General features: G+C 51.9%; 2 pseudogenes; both read left to right on the top strand.

Moving 5' to 3' along the window:
- LOC142076277 (scavenger receptor cysteine-rich type 1 protein M130-like) overlaps positions 1-25,798 on the top strand; it is a 294,015-nt pseudogene that overhangs the window by 39,079 nt on the left and 229,138 nt on the right.
- Positions 12,517-13,467, top strand: LOC142076259 (olfactory receptor OR9H1-like; annotated as a pseudogene).

The raw sequence follows: 25,798 nt of genomic DNA, 5'->3' as shown, positions 1-25,798 counted from the left end.
TGTCCAGCCTTCCTGGACCCCTTTGCCCTTCAGGACTGCCTCCCAAGGGACCCTCTCGACCAGTGTCCTGAGCAGGCCAAAGTCCGCCCTCCGCAAGTCCATGGGAGCGGTTCTGCTGGCCCCCCTCCTTACTTCACCAAGTATCGAGAATTCTACCATTTCATGGTCGCTAAGCCCAAGCCGGCCTCCAACCACCACATCTCCCACCAGTCCTTCTCTGTTTGTGAACAGCAGGTCAAGCGAGGCACCTCCCCTCGTGGGCTCGCTTACCAGCTGCGTCAGGAAGTTATCCTCCACACACTCCAGGAACCTCCTCGACTGTTTCCTCTCTGCCATGTGGTATTTCCAGCAGACGTCCGGAAAGTTGAAGTCCCCCACGAGAACAAGGGTTAGCGACTGGGAGACTTCTGCCAGCCTCTGGTAGAATATTTTGTCTGCCTCCTCGTCCTGGTTAGGTGGTCTATAACAGACTCCCAGCAGGATATCTGCCTTGTTGGCCTTCCCCTTCATCCTTACCCACAAGCAGTCGACCTCGTTGTCACTACCATTGAGCTCTAGACAGTCGAAGCACTCCCTAACATACAGGGCTACCCCACCGCCTCTCCTTCCTCGCCTGTCCCTTCTGAAGAGCTTATAGCCATCCATTGCAGCACTCCAGTCGTGAGACTCATCCCACCGTGTTTCCGTGATGGTGACTAAGTCATAGCTACCCCGCTGCACAATGGCTTCCAGCTCCTCCTGTTTGCCGCCCATGCTGCGTGCATTGGTGTAGATGCACTTGAGCTGGGCTGCCGATTTCTCCCCCGACATTGGCGTGCGGTCCCTAGGAGCTTCTCTAGTGAGCCTGGTTTTATCCCCTTCCCCCTTCGAACCTAGTTTAAAGCCCTCTCGATGAGCCCCGCCAACTCACACGCGAGAATCCTTTTCCCCCTGTGAGACAGCTGAACTCCGTCCGTCGCCAGCAGGCCTGGTGCCGTGTAAACCTCCCCGTGGTCAAAGAAGCCAAAATTCTGCCGATGGCACCAGCCCCTGAGCCACGTGTTGATCTGATGAGTTTTCCTGTTCCCGTCAGTATTCCTCCCTGCCACCGAAGGGATCGAGGAAAACACCACCTGTGCTCCCGATCCTCCCACCAGTCGCCCCAGTGCCCTGAAGTCCCTTTTGATCCCTTCGGGACTTCTCTCTGCACCCTCCTCACTGCCAGCCTGTATAACCAGTAGCGGGTAGTGATCGGAGGCCTGCATGAGACTATGGAGCTTCCTAGTAATGTCCTTCACCCGGGCCCCAGGGAGGCAGCAGACTTCCCTGTGGGATGGGTCTGGCGGGCAAATTGGGCCCTCGGTCCCCCTCAGGAGGGAATCACCTACGACAATTACCCTCCTTTTTTTCTTAGCGGAGGCAGTCGTAATGCGTGGGGCTGACTGCCTCGCCTCAGGCAACCCCCTGGATGGGCCTTCATCTGCGTCCTCGTTTGTCTGGCCCTCAAGTTCCAGGGCCCCGTATCTGTTCTATAAGGGCAACTGGGAAGATTGGGGTGAGGGAGGCCGGGCGGGGGTTCGCCTGGCGCCCCGAGCAGGGACCTGTGTCCATTCCCCCCGTGTCCTGGGTCCCCTCCCTCTGCCTAGTGGCAAGAGGCCAGGGGATCCTCCGCTTCTTGTGGAGCCTCCATGTGCTGCCCTTGCCTCAGGGATGGCAGGGTGCGGCTCCACCAATCCATCTCCCTCTCACACTCCCTGATACTCCTTAACCTCTCCAGTCCTTCTTCAGCTCTGCCACCAGGCTGAGCAGATCATCCACCTGGTCACAGCGCACACAGGCGTCATCTCTGCTGCCCTCCTGTACCAGGGACAGCCTCAGGCACTCCCTGCAGCCGGAGACCTGGACAGATGTGTGTTTGCGTGGGGGTCGGGCTGGGTCGCCACGTTTCTCCTGGCGATGGCTTTCGGCCGAGTGGATACCATGGCCAGGTCCTCTTCTGGGAGGGCGATGACCACGAGTTGAGCTAGCCTCTGGAGCCTGGAGGGGGGCTGCGCCCTGCCCGCTCGCCTTCCCCGCACGCCCTGCCGGCGCGAACTGCCGCCCAAACTGCCGCGCCACGCCCTGCTGACGCACCACGCCCTGTTTGCCCACCCTGTTCACTGAGCTCCGGGTCGCTCGCACATCCTCCGCGCTGCTCTTGTATCCAAGGGGGTTTGGCCACCGTCCCGCCTGTCCCCGCCCGCGCTGAGTCAGAGCCGCCGCTCGTCAGGAGCTCGCTCTTCCGGCTCGGGGGAGCAGGGGGGCTGGGGCTCCCTCTCGCTCCCTGCGCTTTTGCCTTCGCGGTTTTTGCTGCGGTTTTGCCACTTTAGGAAGGGTTCCCTGGCGCGATCCTCCGCTCCGGAGCCCTTCGCCTTGGTGGCGAAGTTGTAGTGAATGGGGCTACATCTGGCTGGTGACCGGTCACCAGCGGTGTTCCTCAGGGCTCAATTCTAGGGCCAGTTCTGTTCAATATTTTTATCAATGATCTGGATGCAGGAGTTGAATGCACCATTAGCAAGTTTGCTGATGATGCCAAACTGGGAGGTGCGTTGACTCTCTTGAGGGACAAGATGCCTTGCAGAGGGATCTAGATAGATTGGACATTGGGCAATGATTAATGGGATGAAATTTAACAAGTCCAAATGCCGGATTCTGCACCTGAGACGGAATAACGCCAGGCAAAGTATAAATTGGGAAAGGAGTGGCTGGAGAGCAGCCCTGCAGGAAGGGATCTGGGGGTGCTGGTCGACAGCAGCCTCAACAGGAGTCAGCAGTGTGCCCTGGCAGCCCAGAGGGCAAACTGCACCCTGGGGTGCATTAAACACAGTAGAACCAGCCAGTCAAGGGGTGATCCTACCTCTGTATTTAGTGCTGGTGCGGCCTCACCTTGAGCACTGTGTGCAGTTCTGGGCCCCACAATTTAAGAAGGATCTGAAGGTACCTGAATGCGTCCAGAAGAGGGCAACAAAGCTGGTGAAAGGGCTGGAAGGAATGTCCTATGAGGAGCGGCTGAGGACTCTGGGTCTGCCTAGTTTGGAGGAAAGGAGGCTGAGGGGCAACTTTACTTTTCTTTGCTTGCAAACAGAAGAATCCTTCTGTGCCTGTGCACAGCCAGTTCTCCAAGGAGAGCTGGTGGGAGATGGTGCAAAGGAGCTGTAACATTCAGCTGCAGACTTCAGTGGAGAAGTCTGATGTAAGGCAAAGTGATGTAAATCCCTGGTGGCCAATGACAGAAATGGTGGGGTTGGGAGGTGAGGAGCAAGGTTGTCCATACAGTGTCAGACTCAAGAGACTGATTTTCCTAGCTGTCCAGACCTTCTGAGGAGACACTCTGGATCAATATCAATTGGAGAATGCCGCTATCACCTCTTCTCTAAACTGAAAAGTAATAAAATATAACCTTTAAAATAAAAAATGTTTTTTATTAGGTGCACTTTGAAATCTTCCTCTGTAACTACACTATGAAACGACTCCAATTACCTGTACAAGCCTTGGAGACTTGAATAAAATTACAGGAAGAGACATGGCTTGTTAGGGCTTTCTGTATTTTAATGACCCCCATGTTGTATTTGGGGCTGTCCATGAACCGCAGACACTGAGAGAAGACTGAACAAATTGCTCAAGAAGTCAAAGTGAGAAACAAAACTCAAAGTACCTTGAAGCATTAGTTGGCCCCACTGAGGACCATCACTGACAAAGCCTCCCCATGGACTCGTTAGAGCAGATAATTGGAGGCTGTGATTGCAGGTAGGCAAAGGCACTGAGCAGGTGGCTGTAACGCTGAGAAAACCCTTGGTTTCTTTTATGAAGCAGAAAGGCCAAGCCCTGACCCCAGACCCTGGGAAGGCAGATCCTGTCCCTCGTTAGACCAGGGTTCTTCCCGGGGCAGTGGGGTGTGAGGGTGAGGAATGCCAAGTGTAGAAAAACTGTGCAACCCTTCCCGGCCTCTCCAAGAAGGGGTGAAGAAGAAACAAAGTCCAGCACCTCAAAATAAAGTTTCTCCTGGTAGGCTTTGGTGGCAGAGGCAGCTGCCATAGCCAAGGGGACAAAGACCTTGGTTCCCTTGGGCCTTTCAGCCTTGCCAGAACCCGTGGCCATCTCTACTGCAGGCTGTCCTACACTGTCCATGCCTGCACCTCTTTTCATTCAGGCTGCAGACACCCATCTTGCTTTCCCATCTAGCTCTCACCCTGGAGTTTCTCTGCCTTCACTGACATCGCTCCACCTTCGCTGGCTGTACCTTGAAATACAAAACCATGTGATGATCCAGACTCCCTCTGGGTGACCTCTTGCACCACAACATGACCCTTTGATTAACATTTCTTTTTCCTCACCTGCAGTCTGAACCTTCCAAGCTGCAATCTGTGGAGGTTTTCTTCTCTTCCCACTACAAAGAAAAGCTCCATCATCTCTGAAACCACCCTTCAAGCAGTTGCTGGCTACTACTGATGTGCCCTGAGCCTCCACTTCACCAGTCTAAAGAATTCCAGGATCCTCAGCCTACACAGGCTCCAAACTTCCTCCTGGCAGATCTCCTCTGGAGCCTCTACAGTTCCTCCCCATTCCTCCAGACCAGGGAGCCCCAAAGCCAGACACCGATAATCCAGATGTGGCCACAGCAGTGCTGAGATAAGAGGAATGATAACTCTGTTGTCTGGGTGGCCACGCACCCCATAATGCAGCCCCACAGCAGCTGGCCTTATGCATGGTGAGCGTGCACCACTGGCTCATATGGCATCCCTCCCAATGCCCAGGCCCTTCTCCTCAGGGTAAGTCCTGAGCTGTTCAGGTCCCAACCTGCCCTCTCGTATGGGGTTACTCTGCCCCCAGTAAAGGACTGACCACTTCTACTTGTAAAACTTCATGAGGTTTCTATTGCCAAATCCCAGAGTTTTTCAAGGTGCCCCAGGAGTGAAGCACCATTGGACCAGCTTTTAATATGTGCACGCAGATGGCTCATGCTGACATGGGGTGCCTCTGACAAGATAACAGCATGAGAAATTGCAGGACGCTGCACTCATTCAATGATATTGCTGGCCAAGGTCGGAATTTCTATGGTGACAAGCTCAGAAACACCAAATGAGCATACAAAGGAAGTAAAACAAGGGCCAGGGAGAAAAGGGAAAACACAGGTGGGCTGTTTGCCTGGGAGCATACAAGGATGGTCAAGGGGAAGAAATTGTGAGCAGGGAAAAAAGGGAAAAAGAAAAGAAAAGGTGGAGAATAGGCATTAATCAGGGCTGCTTTGGGGGACCTGCCAAGCAGCCCTGCATCTGAGCAACAATGCCTGGAGTGGGACAAGAAAGCCACCGATCATCTGACCAAACTTTCTGTTTGGCTTCAATGGTCACCGGGAACCTGCGTGATTTCCCTTCCATCATCAAGGCAAGATCCATGGTGGATGGAAATGCAGAATCCTTCATGCTGGAAGGGAGGTCAGGAGGTCTCTAGGCCAACCTCCTGCTCACAGCAGGGTCAGCTATGGAGTCAGAGCAGGCTGCTCAGGGCTTTATTCATCTTGGGCATGAAAAGCTCCAGGGATGGAGATGACACAAGCTCGCTGGGAAATCTGCTCCAGTGCTTGACTGTCTTGATGGGGAGAAAGTTTTTCCTCACTTGTTTCAGCCCGCTGGCCCTCATCCTCTCATCGTGCACAACAGGGAAGAGCCTGCCTGCATTTTCTTGCTGATACCCAAGAAGATATGGGATGGTTGTTAATAGGTCTCCCCAAAGCCTTGTCCTCTCCTGGCTTTACACCTTTGCAGCAAAGACGGCCAACGGCATCCTGGGCTGCGTTAGGAAGAGCACTGCCAGAGGGTTGGTGGAGGTGATCCCTCCTCTCTACTCAGCCCTGCTACAATTTGTCTTGCTCACTTCCCTCGCCGTTTTCTACTCTACCACCTTCTCCCACACTTCAGCCAAAGTCACCCTCCACATCTTCCACCAGTCCTGCCTTGTCTTTTTGTTAAAAACAAGTCCAGGAGAGCATGGCCCCATGTCAGGTCAGGGATCACCATCTACCTTCCCTTCAACCCAGGCCCTCAAGTAAAGGTCCATGGTCTTCAAATTTTTCAGTGATTACCAGGGCCTAAAACTGTGTCCGTTCCTCTATTTGTCTGAAGGAGATGTCATCCTCCTTCTAACCTTCACCAGGAGGTTCGGTGATCCTGAGCAGAAGACCATTGTGCATGGAGGAGTTAGCGATCCACGTAACAGTAAACCTGCACAGGCCTAGGCCTGTGCTGTGCTGGACTGTGCTCCGTGGACAGCTTGGCCTTCAGGCCGTGCTGTGCTGAGTCTATCCCTGGCTTGCAGGATGAGCTTGATCGTAACAGAGAAGTCTGCAGGAAGCTACTGGCGCTTAGGCCAACCGCATGTCCCTACCTTTCTCTGAAACTGTAGTTACAAATTCCCAAGTGCACATCTCATCCTAAACCAGTAGAAATTATGACTAGAATTTTTCCCTGTAAGAAAACACTTCAAGAGCTCGCAGGACCAAAATGGGATAACCCTGCCGTGGGTGGGATCTGCACATCTTGCTGCACCACATCTCTTGCCATGCTGTCAACTCAGTGTTCCCAGCATCTGAAGGAACGTAATATAGCCTACGCAATTGTCTCTTTGTGGATGGTGTTGGCTCTAACAAATGGCATTTTAAATGAGACTTCACAGAGTCTGAGTGCCTTTCTTACTGGGGTCGTAACAAACTGGTCTGCTGACTGCCAGTCACCCAAGGAGATTGGAGTCTCCAATGACCTCACACTTGCATTCATGGCCATGTGCCTCCTACTGGCCTATGAGCTTCTCAGACATAATTAATGTCATAATGATAGCCCAACTCATCAGCCTTCTTGTGGCCTATCAACTGACCAGACGGAAGTAACCTCACCATGATCTTCCAAGCCACGTGCCTGCTGCTGGTCTTTCAGTTTCTCAGGTGGACATGACTAAGCCATCATGTACTCAGGTGAAAGGGACGTGACAAACCATATCCAAGCCCTCTTCCTGGATGGGTCTACCAGGTACTTAGGGAAAGGGATTCTCACAATCAACATACCTCTCGCCTGTCAAAGATACTGGCAGATGTGAGCCTGAGAGCACATATCCCAGCCATGAGTCAAGGGCTGACCTATCAGCTGCTTCAGAAAGAAGTGATCTCACAGGCCCTTTCCCAGCCCTGTTCCTGCTGCTGGCCTTTCAAGTCCAGAGACAGAAGTGGCTCACAGCCGCCTTCACAGCCCACGTGCCTCCTGCTGGGCCTTAAGATCCCGAGGCACAGCTGACTTATCATAGCATTCCCACCCATCTCCTCCTTGTGGCCTATGAGCTGATCAGATACAGGTCACCTCACTTTCCTCTTCCAATGCCATGCAACTGCTCCAGGATCTCACGATCCCCGCCCTGGCCAAGCCACTTAAGTTAGGGTTGGGGAGGGGACAAAGATGAGCAGGTTCGAGCACAGGAAAGAGGGCTTCAGGGATTAGGTGTTCAGGTTAGCGTTTGGGGATTAGAGCTTGCCTTTCAGGGTTAGGGATTAGGCAGAGGCTTAGGGGAAAGCTCTGGTGTTCTGCTTAGGGTGTCTGGTTAGTGTTTAGGATATGGGCTAACTTTATCGGTTAGGGTTTTTTTAAGGGCTGGGGTGAGGGCTAGGATTAAGGCCAACATTTTAATGCTAGGAAAATGGGCTAGGGATTAAGGTGAGAGATAAGGACAGAGTAAGGCTAGGCAGTTAGGAGTTTGGGTTTTGGCTTAGAAGTAAGGTTTGAGGTTAGGGATTACGGTAGTTGATTCCTGTTGGGGTGAGGAGTAACATCTAATGGTAGGGTTAGGGCGTAAGGTGACTGGATAGAAAAAGGGTAAGGGCCTATCATGAATGTTTTCACAGTCAGCGTGGCAGAGGCATCAACATTACCCGAATCCCTTTTTGCCTTATCAAAATCTTTATCTCTGTTGGCAAAGCCCCTCTTCCTTCCCCAAAATCTCCCATCTCTCTCAGCCAGGCTCCTCCTGGCCTCCCCAAATGTGTCATCTTGTTGGGGGCAGCTTTGTGATGACCTTCATGACCTCTGAGTATCTGCCCCACCGCTGCTGGCAAGTCATTTCCTGAGAGGTTAAGAAAAGTCGCTTGCTGAGCCTGGAGAAGAGATGGCTTTAGAGAGGAGGGAAATACTAGCAGAGAAGGGGCAGGAGGCTGTCAACGAGATTGAACCACCAGGGTCCTCACAGTGGTGCCAAGGAAGAGGATGAGAGCAGCAGGCAGAACTTGAGAGAAGAGAGGTTCAGACTGGAGAGAAGGAAAATATTTTTCCCCACTAAGACAATTAAGCATTGGAAGAGGTTACGCAGGGATGTTGATCAGTTTCCATCCTTGGAGGTTTGCAAAACTTGATGGATAAAGGCCTGAGCCACTTGGTTTGACCTCAGAACTGACCCTGCTTTGAGCAGGAGGTTTGACCTCTGGAGGTCTCTTCCAACCTGGATTATCCTTTCATCTTCTGACATGTATCTCTGGGACTATTCTGATGCTCCTGGGTCTTTGAGAGGGCCAAGGGAGCTGGGGAGATGTGACACAGGGCTTTGATTTGATTCTCAGCTTTTCCCAAAGGGCAACTGGAAGCCAGAGATACGCTGTGAGAGCTGAGCTGCACTGGCTTCCCCTGCATGAGGGTCTCCCATGTACCAGCACTCCCGAAACAAGGAGTGTGTGTGTTGAGCTGTGATGCACACACCTTTGTGTTGGTGTGGTGGTGCCTCCCCACCCACACCTTTTCCCTAGGCCGCTTGTTGATCTCAGAAATTCGCGTGAAACCTCGGCCTTGGTGCACTGAGTCTGGCGGTTGAGCGCTCCTTGACCGTATCAGAAACTCTGCACAGCTGAGGCTGGGAACATACTCCCCCTGCCTGGCCCAGGCGCCATCTTATCTGAGTTGTAGCTCAGTTGTAAAAACACCAAAACCTTCAGAATTTTAGTCGCTACCGCCTTGGACTGTGGCCAGGATGGAAATTTACAGATGACTAAAGTCAATCATCTTGCGCACCTATAGATGGTGGTCCTAAGTGGGACCCTTTGAGCTCTCCTGGACCGCAGCGGGCTGTGCCCAGAATCTCCCTCTCAGATGAATGCTCCTCAGAGTTTGCAAACTCTCGAGTTTGTGATATTCGGAGGACTGTCACCGGCTGGCACGGGACCTGGGCTGCAATGCTCCTCGAGGCTCAACCCTTCTCCCGTCGAGAAATGCCAAGACATTTTATGTGAGTATTTCACTGAACTCGAGGGGGATTTTTAACAGGTGTATCTTTGTATATTTATCCATCTTTGCATCTGTCTGCGTGTGCGTGTGTATTGATGGAAGTACCTGCTAGCAAATAGAGTCTGCTAAAATCTTATGATCTTTCTGAAGGTTGTGAATGAACCTTAGACTGCTGCTAAACACATAATCTTTAGACATAAACCGTTGACCAAGTCTGGGACTAGGGGTAGGTCCAGCCGGGTCTACTCTGAAGCTCGTCACTCAACGGGAGGGTCTCCCTTAACCTTTTTTTATTCTCGGCCTCTGTATAAATCGTCCCAACTCAGTTTTAACATGATACCCTGGCTTCGGCTGGGATAGAGTTAATTTTCTTGCTAATAGCTGGTAAAGTGCTGTGTTTTGGCTTTTGTATGAGAATAATGTTGATAACACGCTGAGGTTTTAGTTGTTGTTAAGTAGTGTTTACCCTAGCCAAGGACTTCTCAGTTCCCCATGCTCTTTTCCTTTGTGTGCTTCATGCGTGTAGTGAGTGATAGAGTGAACCTTGCCATCGAACTCTGTTAAGTCGCGCTTTTATAAATTTCTGTTAAAATCACTTCCTGCTAATAACTTCGACAGTGATTCTTTGAGCAGCCTCTAAACCACTCATTCGCGACCGTTGGCCATTACATTAAAATGATTGTGGTATTCATAAGAAATGAATCTTCCTGCTGAGATTCATTATCCTTAGCAGCTACAGCACAACTGTGGTGTCCACCCACAGTGCCACCTTCTCCCGCCTTTCCAGCCAGAGTAGAGGCCAAGGACACGGTATCTCATGACATGCAAGTCCAAGAGGGCCGTGAGGAATCAACCCTATTTGTGCCACAACAGGAGTAAAGGAGGCCCCTGGGCCCACCCAGGTAGCAGAGATGGACCCTAAGTGTGAGGACATCTCGGTACTTCCGCTCCCTTCAGCCCCCAACACGCAAGTCCCCTGTGCCTCAGGGAGGCCGCTCCCCACAGGGAGAGAGCCTGGCATCCGAGGGGTCTCACCCCACTCCAAGTCTCTGTGGCTGAGAGGAAATTCCTGCTGGCTCGTCCTCTTCCTTCCTCTGACCACTGGGGGAGGCTGGAGGGGTCAGCTCGGGCAGTCAGGGCTCCCTACACCTAGAAGAGTCAGTGAATACATAGTCAGCTGCAGGGAGGTGACAACGGTCTTAACCTTGGGAACTATTCTGGCATTGTGTCATGAGCTGGGATGATTGCTCTGCCTCACCCTCCTCTCTAGAGGTTCTTGACCCAGAGTTCAAAGGATTCAGGGTTATGGAGAAAGGCAGGCCTTGCCAGAGGCGTTTACAAACTTTCCAGGAGCCCAGAAATTGCAGCCTCCTTTGAGAATCAATGCAGTAACGCTTCCTTGCTGCAGTCCCCGGGAGACCCGAGCTGTGCCTGGGTCCTTGAAGGAATATTGGTGCTATAAACCCCAGGAAACAGTGCAGAGCCGAGGGCATTCGGGTGCTGCTGGAGACTCACTGAGTGAGCTGTGGGGAGAAGAGGGCAAGGCCAGAGCAGGGCATTAGACCTGGGTCAGGGTTTGCAGAGAGATCACGGAAGGGAAGATGTGGTGGGGCAGAGGCAGAGAGTGAGACCCCAGGTCTTTGTTCCCAGTCAGCACAGAGGTCACCCCTTCATGCTGAGCATTGCAGGTGGGTGCTGGATGTCCTGAGTCAGGCTACTGTTGATTTTGCTTCTGGGTGTTTGTGCAGTGAAAGTTTGTGAGCGAGAGCTGAGTCTCTGTCTGCCTGTGTCCCCACCCCAGCTCCCTCCTGCCACAGATACCCCGAGCCCCAGTACCATGGAGCAGAGATGCTGGGGAGGGGCTGGTGGTGCTGGGGTGTGTTGGAGCCAGCCTGGGCACTCACCTACCTCGGCTGGGATGGGGGAAGAGTCTGGGAAGAGTGTTTAGGGCCAGACTGCCTGAGCCCTTCTCCTCCCACAGGGCTGTGTCCTTTCTCAGCCTTTTACATTTTTTCTCCCTCCCTCCTCGCCAGAAAGGCTCAGACCCTCAGCTTTCTCACATTGACTCTCATCCAGTGGGGAGGGCTGGCGACTTCATTCACCCTGGTCAGCTCTGCTAAAGCTGGTTGTCTTCATCTCTTCCAGAAGCAAACCATCCCAGCCCGGGAGGTGGGTTTGACAATGTTTACAGTAACAAGTATTTCAAGGAGCAATGCTCAGAGGGCTGTTTCTCAGGCATGCATTCTCCCTGGCTGTTCACCCAGGCATGTCCTGCTCCTCTCCCACCTCAACCCCCAGGCACCCCTGGGACACTCCTCCCAGCCTGGCAGTGCTGAGCAGGGAGCCTGTGAGCACAGCTGGCCGTGCTGAGGTCCTGCCGCTGGGCTGGACGTGCAGCCCCAAAGCCCTGAGGAACCTGTGCTGAGAAGAGGACGATGGGGAGTGGATGGTCCTCCCTGTCATTTTCCTCCCTGCACAAAGTCTCTCACATGCTGCCTGGTTGATGCACAGTTACGCTTTTTCCTTCTTTTTATTGTTTCACACACAGTGAGGGGTTCAAGCATCCTCTGTCATGACCCCATTAAACAGTCCCTTCTTTGTCTGAGCTGGAAACTCCTGACCTGCTCTTTGTCAATGCAAGAAATCGGCCTGCTCAGGGCAGGAATACTCTCCTCGGAAGGGCAGTGTTTCAGAGCTGAGACCACTCACCCGGCACTGTGCTCAGCCTTCTCTCATTTGGAGGAAGCACATCTGCCTTGATCTTTTCACGGAAACAATTTATTTTGAATCATGGCACTGGTTTTCCTTGGCAGAGCGCAAAGGATCTCAGTTCTAAACAGCTATTCTGGTCATGTTGGGAAAACCCCTGAGCACAGAAAAGCAGAATGTCAAAATTTCAGCAAATGCACATGATGTTTTTATTCCAGCGTGAGGAAGAGGCAGGTCCATGGTCAGAGTCAGCCCTGTGGCCAGAGGGAGTGCTCTTGGGACAAGCAGGTTTGCCCTCTTGAAGAAGGGTCCCTTCTTTTAGTTTGGAGGGAGACAAAACGGACTACGAACAAAGGCAAAGTATATGAGATTTTTGTTCGTTTGTATCTTTTTTTGGCAGCATTGTCCATCACAGCTCTTCTTCCACTTAATGCAGGAATGCATGTGTTTTGTCACAGGCCTCCTTCCTGACACCTGGGAAAACAAAAATAACCAAAGCTGTATGGAAAAGAGGGAAGAGGCCAATCAGACATCACCGATGGAGTTCCTGCTGCTGGGAGTGGGGAATGTGCCCACACTCCACACTCCACTCTTCCTCCTATCACTCATCACCTATTCCATGACCGTGATTGGGAACATCCTCATCGTTGTGTTGGTGGTGTCAGTGTGGTGCTAATATCTTTGATGGTGATTCTTTAAGCGGCCTCTAAACCACTCATTCGTGACACAGAGTAACATCTGCACACCCCCATGTACTTGTCCTCCTCGGACACCTGCTACAGCTCCACCATCTTTCCCGGCTGCTGGCCATCTTCCTGACTGGGGACAAGGCGATGTCTGCTAATGGCTGTATGGCTCAGCTCTAGTTCTTTGGCTCTTTGCAAGTACTGAGCGTTACCTGCTGGCAGCCATGTCCTATGATGGGTACTTGGCCATACGCCAGCCCCTGCTCTATGCAAGCTTCATGACCTGGAAAGTCTGTCTTCAGCAGGTGGTTGCATCTTGGCTAGTGGGTATGCTGATGTGTGCAATAGTCACAGACTTCTTATCCCAGCTGAAGTTCTGTGGCCCCAAGGCAATTGACCACTACTCCTGAGACCTTACCCCTCTGCTGGAACTTTCCTGCTGTGACACCAGCATGGTCACACTCACATCCTTCATCCGGTCTTTCCTGAGTGTTGTCTTCCCCTTCCTGTTCATGCTGGCCTCCTATGTATACATCATAGCTTCCATCCTGAGGATCCCATCCAGCATGGTCAGGCAGAAGGCCTTCTCCACCTGCTCTTCCCACCTCACCGTCATCACTGTTGTCTACCTGCTGCCCAGAACAGCCCCACTGAGGCAGCTCAACAAAGTGCTCTCCTTTTTCTACACTGTCCTCATGCCCCTGGTCAACCTCCTCACCTACAGCCTGAGAAACAGGGAGGTCAGGGAAGCCCTGAGGAAAGGGCTCAGGAAAGCCAAGGCCTGCACCCAGGGCGCACAATAACGTTTCACCTGCAGGAATGAATTGTTTGTGTTTCAGTTTTGTGTAGGTAAGGAGGACTTGGACAGGCATGTGGTGCGCAATGCCCCAGACATTGCTTTAGGAGTGTGCAATATTGAGCATGTTTGTGGGATGGGAAGGGTCAGGGAGAAGAGATTTCCTTTGGGAAGGGTGTGGGAGACAACTGGGTAAATATTGCTTGTTTCTGTAAAGCCAATGACTTGCTTCTTTCTTTAAAGCCAGTTGATGGCTCCTTCTTTAGGTACTGTGGAAATGTTCTTGGTTTTCTTTCTGTGGGAGGAATAAAGGGATTGCTGCTGAAACGTGAGCTCTATCCATCGTAGAGGCCTGCATGCCAGCCAGTGACCCCGGTCGCTGCTGTGTTCAGTGGAGAGGCCCAGTTCAGCATGGCTGCCCACCCCCATGCAGGTGCTTCCCATGATCTGAGATGCCCGCAGGCCTTCCAGAACTAGGTTGTGAGACTGGCAGGTAGAGAATGGGACTTGGGAAGGGGTTTGCTGGGTTCAAAAGCAGAGTGATAATGGAGGCAGGAGGGAGACATGGGGGCATCGGAAAGAGCCCTCAGTGCCAAAGCGAGCCCCACGGCACTCACACCTGCAGGAAGGGACTCCAGAGCCAACCTGTGTGGCGAATAAGGACACGGACTCCATCTGAGAGGGCACAAAGACAAAGACGAAAATCCTTTATTATACAGCACAAGCACCTTTTTATACCTCACATTATGCCACGTGTGCACTTCAAAGAATTCCCTAGTACATCCCCTAAGCAAAGGTCATCTCAACACTCTTCCGCTAATTTCCTTATCTTTGTCATGCCCTCAGAACCATGAACTGCCACCTCTTATCTTCCTTTTTCCCAGGGCTTCTTTCACTTCCCATCTTCCCATGGCTTCTTGTTTACCAACGCTACGATACTGCTTGTACTCTCAGACATTGATTCCTCCACATCTCCCCCTTTTTCTTTTACAACAAACACTAAGCTAACTGACTTTTCTATTATTCGTTTCACACATTGCAATAAACATAGTACACACACAAGAATACATACAAATACAATCAAACATATAATTCCCAGTTCAATCAAACTCATTACCCATTTTGCCAAGCCCCAATAATTCTATCTCTTGTGGCTCTACACTCAGGGGCGGACGGTACACCAAACATCCGTCCCAATTGTCAGTCACATTGCGGCCGCCACTACAAAGTGTTGCATGTGGCTCCGTGAGACCTAGGGTCCAATTGTTCCACGGGAGTCCCACTAAGCAGGTGCAAAAAGGATCTCCAGGTGATGAGAGCGAAAGGCAAATGGTCTCCTGGCCTGTCTGATTCGCAAGGGCCATCCAGACGTTCTCTTTGGGCTGCAGTGGGGCCCAAAACGCGCTTACGCCTGCGACAACGGCGAAAAAGACGGCTTGACGAACCGCGCTGGTACCCATCTTGGTCCTCGATCTGTGGAGACACAAGCATACCCTCGACACCAGGTTATCAAAACAGGCCTTCCCACTCATGAGATTCCAGGTTTCTCACCTTTACCCACGCCTTGTCCCTTATGATTGCCTCATGACCTTCAACAGAATCAAAATGTCTGCAAATGGGGGGTCCACCTTCCCCAGCCCACTGACTGAGAAGATTAAGAACATAAACGGCTTTTGCCAATCTTTCCTGTGGGGTTAAATCCCCTACTCCCCCTTTTTGTTTTGTTAACATGTCTTTGAGTGAACCATGCGCGCGCTCAACAATGGCTTGTCCTGTGGGGCTGTGTGGAATTCCCGTGATATGAGTGATTCCCCACGTTTGCAGGAAGGTCCGTGTGGCTTGGGCAACGTACCCGGGGCCGTTATCTGTTTTTATTTTGCTCGGTACTCCGAGAATGGAAAAAGCAAGAAGGAAATGTTTTCGGACATCCCGGGACTTTTCCCCAGTGCAGGCTGTGGCTGCAATTGCTCCCGAAAAGGTATCCACTGAGACGTGGACACATTTGAGTCGACCAAAGTTGGGAAGATGTGTAACATCAGTCTGCCAAAGTTCGAGCGCCTGCAAGCCACAAGGGTTGACTCCCCCCGGCTGTGGAGGGCCCGCACACTGGCACTCAGGGCATGCAGTGACAATTTGGCGTGCTTGCGTAAGTGGTAAATGAAACATTCTAGCCAAGGCCTTAGCGTTATGATGATAAAAGTTATGTGAACGCCTCGCTTGCTCAAATTTCCCCAGGACAACAGCAGCCCCTGCAAGCGAATCAGCCAACCGGTTTCCCTCAACCAGGGCCCCCGGCAATGCAGTATGAGATCTGATATGTAATATAAAAAAAGAGTGGATCCTTTGATGAATGCGTTCTCTGAGGGTTTTAAACAGAGCAAAAAGCTGGGCATTATTTACATCTTTCAAATGAGCAAACTCCATGCGGGACACTACCCCTGCAACATATGCAGAGTCAGTCACGATGTTGACGGGGCGTTGCCATTTTTCAAACACTCGTACCACTGCCGCCAACTCCACGACTTGTGGTGAACCATCTTGTTTCCGGATATCACATTGCCATTGATCGTGGTCGTCTTTCCAGACAAGGACAGACTTACCCGTACGCCCGGACCCATCCGTGAAGACCGTTAGAGCGTCCAAAGGGGTCACGCTACATTTCAGCAATTGCTGCAGTGGTAGTGGGGACTGCAGACATTTCTGACTGGGAGGGTGAATAGAAATCGCTCCTGTAAAACCTTCCATAGCCATTTGAAAAGGTACAGACATTTGCATCAACCAAGTTAACATAGGCATCACGACAGGAATGGAAATGGTATGCGGCTCCTTTCCGCACAGCGCTATCAACCGTTGCCTCCCTCTCATGACCAGGGATGCAAACATTTCTGCTCTAGTGGTGTCATGGTTTAACCTGGCAGGCAGCCAAATATCACGCAGCCGCTCACTCAGTCCCCCTGCCCCCCAGTGGGACGGGGAGAGAATCGGAAGGGTAAGAGTGAGAAAAACTCGTGGGTTGAGATGAAGACAGTTTAATAGAACAGAAAAGGGAGAATAATGATAATAAATAATGATAGAATATACAAAATGAGTGATGCACAATGCAATTGCTCACCACCCGCGCTGACCGATAACCAAGTAGCGATCGGTTCTTCCTGGATCACGCCACCGTTCATATACTGAGCATGACGTCACATGGTATGGAATACCCCATTGGCCAACTGGGCTGGCTGTCCTGATTATGTTCCCTCCCATCTTGTGTACCTAGCTCAGTCAGTAGGCACGGGAGCTGTCCTTGGACTAGGAGGGCACTTAGCAACAACTGAAAACATCAGTGTGTTATCAACATTCTCCTCATGCTAAATCCAAACCACAGCACTAGGAAGAAATTTAACTCTATCCCAGCCGAAACTAGGACAAGTGGTGATGGTTTTTCCAAATTGATGGGGAAGAAACAGCCATTCTATGACCAACAACTGTTCGCTGCTGGGTGTTGGCTTCCATTGAAACAACAAACCATACGGTTGGAAGTCAGTGTTCACTATTGCTAACTGAAAAGGAAGCTCTGGATCACAGCGCTGTGCTTGCCGAGCCGATATCATTGTAGCAACAACTACAACGCTTGCTGAGCCTCAGGGGTTAACGTTCGTCGAGACCCCAACGCAGGATCACCTTTTGGCAAATTAAAGAGCTTGTTGTTGATTCCCAGCAGAGGTCTTACCCAACTGATGGTGCCCAATAATTTCTGCAAATCAGTCAGGGTGTGGACCTGACTACTGATCTTGAGCCCTTGCGGTATCACACTTTGCTCAGTAATGTGCCACCCTAGATATTTCCAGGGAGCGGTCTGCTGCACCTTTTCTGGGGCAACTATCAAGCCGTTATGCTGGAGGCTCGTTACGACAACCTCCATGGCCCCTCGTATCATGGCCTCAGAGGGGGTTGCTACAAGGATATCATCCATATAATGATAAATTACGACTTCAGGCAATTGGGCGCGGGCTGGACTAAGGGCCCGAGCCACGAACCATTGACATATGGTGGGACTATTCTTCATGCCTTGCGGGAGCACCGTCCAATGGTACCGTTGACTCGGCTGGGCTACATTGGTCGCGGGTACAGTAAAAGCAAACCGCAGCGCGTCATCTGGGTGTAGCGGAATGGTAAAAAAACAGTCCTTAAGGTCTATTATAGTGTTGTGCCAGTTCATAGGTATCATGGTTGGTGAAGGGAGACTTGGCTGTAGAGCTCCCATGTCCTCTATAGCCTCATTTATACGTCTTAGATCATGAAGGAGCCTCCACTTTCCTGATTTCTTCTGGATAACAAAAACTGGTGAGTTCCATGAGCTCGTGGATGGCACAATGTGCCCAGTGCGCAGCTGCTCAGCAACAAGGTCCTGCAAGTGATGCAGCTTATCCGTGGGGAGGGGCCACTGATCCACCCATGTAGGCTTTTCACAGGACCATTGCAACTTCAGGGTGTGCTGCCGATGAGTAGCCCCTAGGATAAATTTGTCCCCAGCATGATTCCCCATTGTGACAAACAGTCTCGTCCCCACAGCATGAGAGGGGCCGGAAGAACGAACGGTCGGACATTGGCCCGCTGACCCTCCGGTCCCTCGATTTGAATTAATTGAACATTCTGCAGTGGTGCTGTTTGCCCTCCGATACCTGTAAGGGCAATCGGGACCTGTTTTGTCGGCCATTGAGCTGGCCAGTGTGACTGCACAATGACTGTCACGTCAGCTCCGGTATCAATAAGGCCGCTGATGCGCACAGACTGCTGAGGGCCACCGCCTGACAGGCAGCAAGTCAACTGCGGTCGCCCCGCAGCGACAGGCTGCGCCCACCAGAGTTGTGGCGTGCCGGTGGAACCAAAACCTTCACCCCTCTGTTCCTGGGGCTCCGCCGCAGGAGGGGCAGCTCGAAAGTAGACGAGCTGTGCTATTCGTGCTCCTGCCGGCACGTAACAGGGCGGAGTAGGCGTCCACAACATGATTTTAATTTCTCCCGTATAGTCTGCATCAATAAACCCAGGGAGAGTGAACAAGCCCTGTAACGTGGCGGATGAACGTCGCAGTAAGAGTGCGCTGTAACTGCCACCTAGCGGCCCCCACACTCCGGTGGGCACCGCTTGAACAGCCGTAGAAGTCAGGTTCGCTGGGTGGGAGGGGGCCAAGTCCACGCCGGCACTTCCCCATGTCCAGGCGGATAATTCGGAGGCACGGATGCCAGCAGGGGGCTGGGGGCAGTTTCCATCATCGCATGGGGGGCTGCTTGTATCATCGCACGGCCCCTCCCCGCGCTCCTGCAACCGTTTCCCTGGATAGGCTGACCGTCTTTATCATACCGCGACTGGCATTGATTCGCAACGTGCTGGGCCTTCCTACATTTTGGACACGTTCCCAGCTGTGAGTCAGCCAGTTCCTGCCTCCGCCCGCCTGCCTGCGGGCACTGCCTCTTAAAGTGACCGGGATGGCCACAGGTGAAGCATGGCTCTTGACTAAACTTAAAGTTTGCAAAAGCAGTAGCCATCGCCACAGCCTGGTGCTCCGTGATCCCCACACGGTTGCATTCCTCTATCATTTCAACTACCGTAGGGTTTTTTAACGGACGGAGAACCTTCTGGCAATCTGCGTTAGCGTTTTTCAATTGCCAATTTTTGTAATAATATTTTCCGCGCTTCCTCATTCTCTACTTGTTTGTCCAAAGCATCTTTTAATGTCTTGATAAATTTCATATACAGTTCCTGCGGTCCCTGCCTAATATTAGTAAACGAGCGTTGGGGCTTCCCTACATTGGGGACCTTCATAAATGCTAGGTAGGCAGGATTCTTTGAATCATTTAGGGCTTCCATCGGGAGTTGTGCCTGGACAGAGGCAGTGGCATATCGACCCTCTCCTACCAATGCGTTAACTCCCAAGAATCTCAGTGGATCTGCCACGGGACGCTCCGAATATTCCAGTGCTTTTGCCTCACAGCGTCGCCGCCACTCCCCATTCCAGAGCATAAACTGAGCAGAGGAGAGCAACAACTGCGCCAGCGTTTTGCAATCGAGCGGACACAACGTATAACTCCTCATGACCGACCCTAGCATGTTCGCAGAGTAGGGGGCACTGAGGCCAAATTCAATCACTCCCCTTCCCAACTCCTTCACTACTTGGAAATTCAGAGCCTCCCACCGGGGCCTTTGATGAGCTTCATAAATCACCGGGAACGCCCGGACCTCACGGAGCTTAACTGCGAGGTCAGAGTCCCCTTCTTTCTGTGCCTCCCTTTGAATCCTCTTCCACACATCATGCAGATGCGAGGGATATAAATCCGGCTCTTTCTCTGGATCGACCGGTCCCGGATCGAACGGATTGGGATCATCACTGCCACTACCCTGCTCCCCGCAGGCAGCCACCGGTCCAGCCTCGGTGGCCGGGGGCGCAGAAGGCCCTTTGGCCACAGATGCACTCCCTCCTGAGTTTTCACCTCTCAGCTTGTCTTTAGCACTGACATGCTTTTTTAGGTTCTCATTCAGAGTCCTCCAAGGCGCTAGCAGTCCCGCAGCCACCGAGTCCGAATGAGTGGCAGCATCCCAAAGCTGGGTGCCTGCTTCATCCCAAATTTTTGGATCATAAATGTTAGTAGAATCGACTCCCTTAACGGTGGTTGTCACCCACTTCAGGAGTCGTCTCAAGTCCCCATTATCCATGGTTACTTGATATTTCTTCAGGATCAATTCCATGGTCCTGCAAAAAGTTTTTTCCTCCTTTGTCATGTTTAAACCCATGACTACCGCCCCCCGCTGCTCACCTCTGTTCTGCAGAGACAATTACGCGACGTCACTATCCTGTTTCCTTTCAATAGCTTTTCTCCCGTTTCCTTTCAACGGCTTTGCAGTTAAGCGGGGGATCGTCACCGGATCGGCAATTGCCGACTTTATGGCCTTTCAGACAGAATGTCCCTGTCCCTGTTCGGGCGCCATTTGTGGTGAATAAGGACACAGACTCCGTCTGAGAGGGCACAAAGACGTAGATGAAAATCCCTTATTATACAGCACAAGCGCCTTTTTATACCTCACATTATGCCACGTATGCACTTCAAAGAATTCCCTAGTACATCCCCTAAGCAAAGGTAATCTCGACACTCTTCCGCTAATTTCCTTATCTTTGTCACGCCCTCAGAACCGTGAACTGCCACCTCTTATCTTCCTTTTTCCCAGGGCTTCTTTCACTTCACTTTCACTTCCCATGGCTTCCTGTTTACCAACTCTATGATACTGCTTGTACTCTCAGACATTGATTCCTCCACACCAGCCCATGTCCTGGCTCTGACCCATGGGGTTTGGGGTGCCCTTTCTCTGTCTGGTCCATGACCTGTGGGTTTTGGAGGTGTTGTGTGCCATCCGGACGGTGACCCATGGGGTTTGGCGTTCCCTGTCCCTCTCTGGTCCATGACCTGTGGGGTTTGGGCTTGTCCAGCCCATGTCCTGGCTCTGACCCATGGGGTTTGGGGTGCCCTGTCCCTTTCTGTTCCATAACCTGTGGGGTTTGGGAGTGTCCTGCCAGCATCCTCGCTGTGACCCATGTGTTTTGGGGTGTCTTGTCCCTGTCTAGACCATGATTTGTGGGGTTTGGGGTGTCCTGCATGTGTCTTCGCCTTGAGCCACAGTGTTTGGGGTGCCCTCTCCCTGTCTGGTCCATGACCTGTGAGGTTTGGGGGAGTCCTGCCCATATACTTGCCCTGACACACCAGGTTTGGGGTGTCCTGTCCCTGTCTGGTCCATGACATGTGGGGTTTGGGGATGTCCTGCCCATGTCCTGGCCCTAAGCCACAGGGTTTGGGGTTCCGGGTTGCTATCTGGTCCAAGACCTTTGAGGCTTGGGGGTGTCCTGCACGTGTCTTGGCCGTGAGCCATGGGGTTTGGGGTGCCCTGTCCCTCTCTGGTTCATGACCTGTGGTGTGTTGAGGTCTCCTGTCCCCATCATGGCCCTTACGCACGGGGTTTGGGGTGGCCCGTCCCTGTCTGGTCCATGACTTGTGATGTTTCGGGATGTCCTGCCCATATCCTTGCCCTGACCTACGGGGTTTGTGGTTCCGGGTGCCTGTCTGGTCCATGAGCTGTGGGGTTTGGGCTTATCCAGCCCATGTCGTGGCTCTGACCCATGGGGTTTGGGGTGCTCTTTCTCTGTCTGGTCCATGACCTGTGGGGTTTGGGGGTGTCCTGCCAGCGTCCTATTTCTGATGCACATGGTTTGGGGTGTCCTGTCCCTGTCTAGACAATGACCAGTGGGGTTTGGGGTGTCCTGCACATGTCTTGGCCCTGAGCCTCGGGGTTTGGGGTTCCCTGTCCCCTTCTGGTCCATGGCCTGTGGGGTTTGAGGATATCCTGCCACTGTCCTTGCACTGAGCCATGTTATTTGGGGTGCCCTATCCCTGTCTGCTCCATGACCAGTGGGGTATGGGCTTGTCCAGCCCATGTCATGGCTCTGACCCATGGGGTTTGGGGTGCCCATCTCTGTCTGTCCATAACTTGTGGGGTTTGGGAGTGTCCTGCCAGTGCCCTAGCTGTGACACACGTGTTTTGGGGTGTCCTGTCCCTGTCTAGACCATGACCTGTGGCGTTTGGGGGTGTCTTGCACGTGTCTTGATCCTTCGGCAAGGCTTTTGTGGTGCCCCGTTCCTGTCTGGTCCATGACCTGTGGGTTTTGGGCTTGTCCATCTCATGTCCTGGCCCTGACCCATAGGGTTTGGGGTGCCCTTTCTCTGTCCTGTCCATGACTTGTGGTGTTTGGGGAGATCCTGCCCATATCCTTACCCTGACCCATGGGGTTTGGGGTTCCAGGTCCCTGTCTGGTCTGTGACCTGTGGGGTTTCGTAATGTCCTGCCCATCTCCTGGCCCTGAGCCACAGGGTTTTGGGTTCACTGTCCCTCTCTGGTCCATGACCTGTGGGTTTGGGGCTGTCCAGCCCATGTCGTGCCTCTGATCCATTGTGTTTGGGGTGCCCTTTCTTTGTCTGGTCCATGACCTGTAGGGTTTGGGAGTGTCCTGCCAGTGTCCTAGCTGCGACCGACGTGTTGGGGTGTCCTGTCCCTGTCTGGTCCATGACCTGTGGGTTTCGGAGTGTCCTGGTTTCGGCTGGGATCGGGTTAAGTTTCTTCCTAGTGCTGTGTTTTGGATTTAGCATGAGGAGAATGTTGATAACACACTGATGTTTTCAGTTGTTGCTAAGTGCCCTCCTAGTCCAAGGACAGCTCCCGTGCCTACTGACTGAGCTAGGTACACAAGATGGGAGGGAACATAATCAGGACAGCCAGCCCAGCTGGCCAATGGGGTATTCCATACCATGTGACGTCATGCTCAGTATATGAATGGTAGGCGTGATCCAGGAAGTACCGATGGCTACTTGGTTATCGGTCAGCGCGGGTGGTGAGCAATTGCATTGTGCATCACTCATTTTGTATATTCTATCATTATTTATTAATATTATTTTCCCTTTTCTGTTCTATTAAACTGTCTTCATCTCAACCCACGAGTTTTTCTCACTCTTACCCTTCCGATTCTCTCCCCGTCCCGGTGGGGATGGGGGGAGTGAGTGAGCGGCTGCGTGGTATTTGGCTGCGTGCCAGGTTGAACCACGACAGTCCTTTTTGGCGCCCAACGTGGGGCTCGAAGGGTTGAGATAACGATAGATCTGACCAAAGTGTGTTAAGGCAAAATTGTTATAAGCATTCGTTATATTGATTGGTCACAATGTTGATGTATTGGCTGTCAAAGTTGTGGGGCTGGCTCTCAATGTTGGGTCATGTAATACCTTGCTTGCAGTATGTGTTCCCTTTTGTGCTGTTTATCATTATTCGGAACTGGGCCAAGATTATCATTTTGTTGCTGTTTTATGAGGTGATAAAATCATTGGTCATAAGTCTAATCTGGTATCTGTACTCGGCACTGCCGTCATTTCTGTACCTCGGGAATCACCTCTTAGAAATTATTAGTATTTGCACTTTTTTCTCCTTGGAGAATGAATTTAAGGGGGAGACGGGATGGGACACTCTCTCCCACTTGTTCATCTTCCCTTCCATATTGTCAGAAACTCCTTTTTCTTCTATCCTCTTCACGAAGATGTCCACAATATTCCCTGAGAATTTTGAATATCCTTGGGATGTTCAAACAAGCATGTTCATATTGCTATGTCTCCTGAATGTGGTTCAGGTCTTGTTTAGGGTTAAACAACTATTCAGGAATACTGTCCAGAGATCAACCCCGGCAACAGACACGGTGACTACTCAAACCCCCACGACAGGCACTGTGGCTACTTCAATCCCCACGACAACCACTATGGCTACTCAAATCCTGGCAACAGTCACTGCAGTTACTCCAACCCCCATGACAAGCACTGCAACTACCCAAAACCCAGTAACAGGCACTACAGCTGAACCAGAGGACCAACCCTTGCTGGTATCCATCGCCCCTGTACAGAAGAAGAAATCTTGGAAGCGGAGGTCAGGTCATTTAGAAAGGGATAATGGAAAAGCAGGGCCATCACGAGGAGGGGAGGAAGAAGAGGAAGAACTCATAAACGAAATGGAAACCACCTGATCCCTATCCCTTAATGAGCATATTGTTACCTGGCTGCTCCGATGCTGGGATAATGGGGCCAGTAGCCTCGAATTAGAGGGGAAGGAAGCCAAACAGCTGGGATCCCTTGCTAGGGAAGTGGGTATTGACAAAGCAATGGGAAAAGGGACACAGGTCCTCAACCTCTGGAGGCGACTGCTGTCAGGCGTGAAGGAAAGGTATCCCTTCAAAGAAGATGTTATATATCGCCCAGGCAAATGGACCACTATGGAGAGAGGTATCCAGTACCTGAGAGAATTAGGCGTGCTGGAGGTGGTTTATAGTGACCTGGACAACAATCAAATGCCCAAAGATCCAGATGAAGTCCAGTGCACACGACCCATGTGGTGGAAGTTTGTACGGAGTGCACCAGCGTCGCATGCCAGTTCGTTGGCAGTACTGTGCTGGAAAAAGGAAGAAGCGCCAATGGTGGATGACGTGGTTAGCAGACTCTGGGATTTCGAAGAAACTGTCGCCTCCTCCCTTGTCTCAGCTGTGGAGAAACTGTCCCGGGAGCTCCAGCAACTCAAAGACGATAGGTCCTATCCGCCACTTGTACGGACCAGTATCTCAGCCATTAGGAGTCAGCGTTCTTCTACTCAAGAGAGAGGATATAGAAAGTACACACCACGGGGCACCCCGACTGCCGGTGCTGGGCTGGATGTTCAAAGGGAGGGTCCCCTCTACACATCATGCAACCGATGCTACGTGGAGTAAGTGGGTCGCACTGATCACACAACGGGCCCGAATAGGAAACCCCAGTCACCCAGGAATCTTGGAGGTGATCACGGACTGGCCAGAAGGCAAAGATTTTGGAATATCCCTAGAGGAGATAGGGATAGCATCAGAGGTGGAAAGCTGCTGTATGGAGTCCTATACACCAGGTCGCAGAGACTGCTGAAGGAGAAGGTGAATCGTGCCAGTTTGCAGAGGTGAAAGCCATCCAGCTGGCCTTGGACATTGCTGAACGAGAAAAATGGCCAGTACTTTATCTCTATACTGACTCATGGATGGTGGCAAAAGCCCTGTGGGGGTAGTTGCAGCAGTGGAAGCAGAACAACTGGCAGCGCAGAGGTAAACCCATCTGGGCTGCCGCATTGTGGCAAGATATTGCTGCCCGGGTAGAGAACCTGACTGTAAAAGTACGTCACGTAGATGCTCACGTACCCAAGAGTCGGGCACTGAAGAACATCAAAACAACCAGCAGGTGGACCAGGCTGCTAAGATTGAAGTGGCTCAGGTGGATCTGGACTGGCAACATAAGGGTGAATTATTTATAGCTCAGTGGGCCCATGACGCCTTGGGCCATCAAGGAAGAGATGAGAGAACATCATATGAGAGAACATATAGATGGCCTCATGATCGAGGGGTGGACTTAACCATGGACGCTATTGCACAGGTTATCCATGAATGTGAAACATGCGCTGCAATCAAGCAAGCCAAAGGAGTAAAACCTCTTTGGTATGGAGAACAATGGTTGAAATATAAATATGGGGAGGCTTGGCAGATGGATTATATCACGCTCCCACAAACCCACCACGGCAAGCGCTATGTACTCACCATGGTGGAAGCAACCACAGGATGGCTGGAAACATACCCTGTGCCCCATGCCACCGCCAGGAACACCATCCTGGGCCTTGAAAAGCAAGTCCTATGGCGACATGGCACTCCAGAAAGAATTGAGTCAGACAAGGGGACTCACTTCCAAAACACCCTCATAGACACCTGGGCC

Source organism: Calonectris borealis, unplaced genomic scaffold (assembly GCF_964195595.1).
Source record: "Calonectris borealis unplaced genomic scaffold, bCalBor7.hap1.2 HAP1_SCAFFOLD_40, whole genome shotgun sequence".
Lineage (NCBI taxonomy): Eukaryota > Metazoa > Chordata > Aves > Procellariiformes > Procellariidae > Calonectris > Calonectris borealis.
This window is presented reverse-complemented; position numbering and strand designations above follow the sequence as displayed.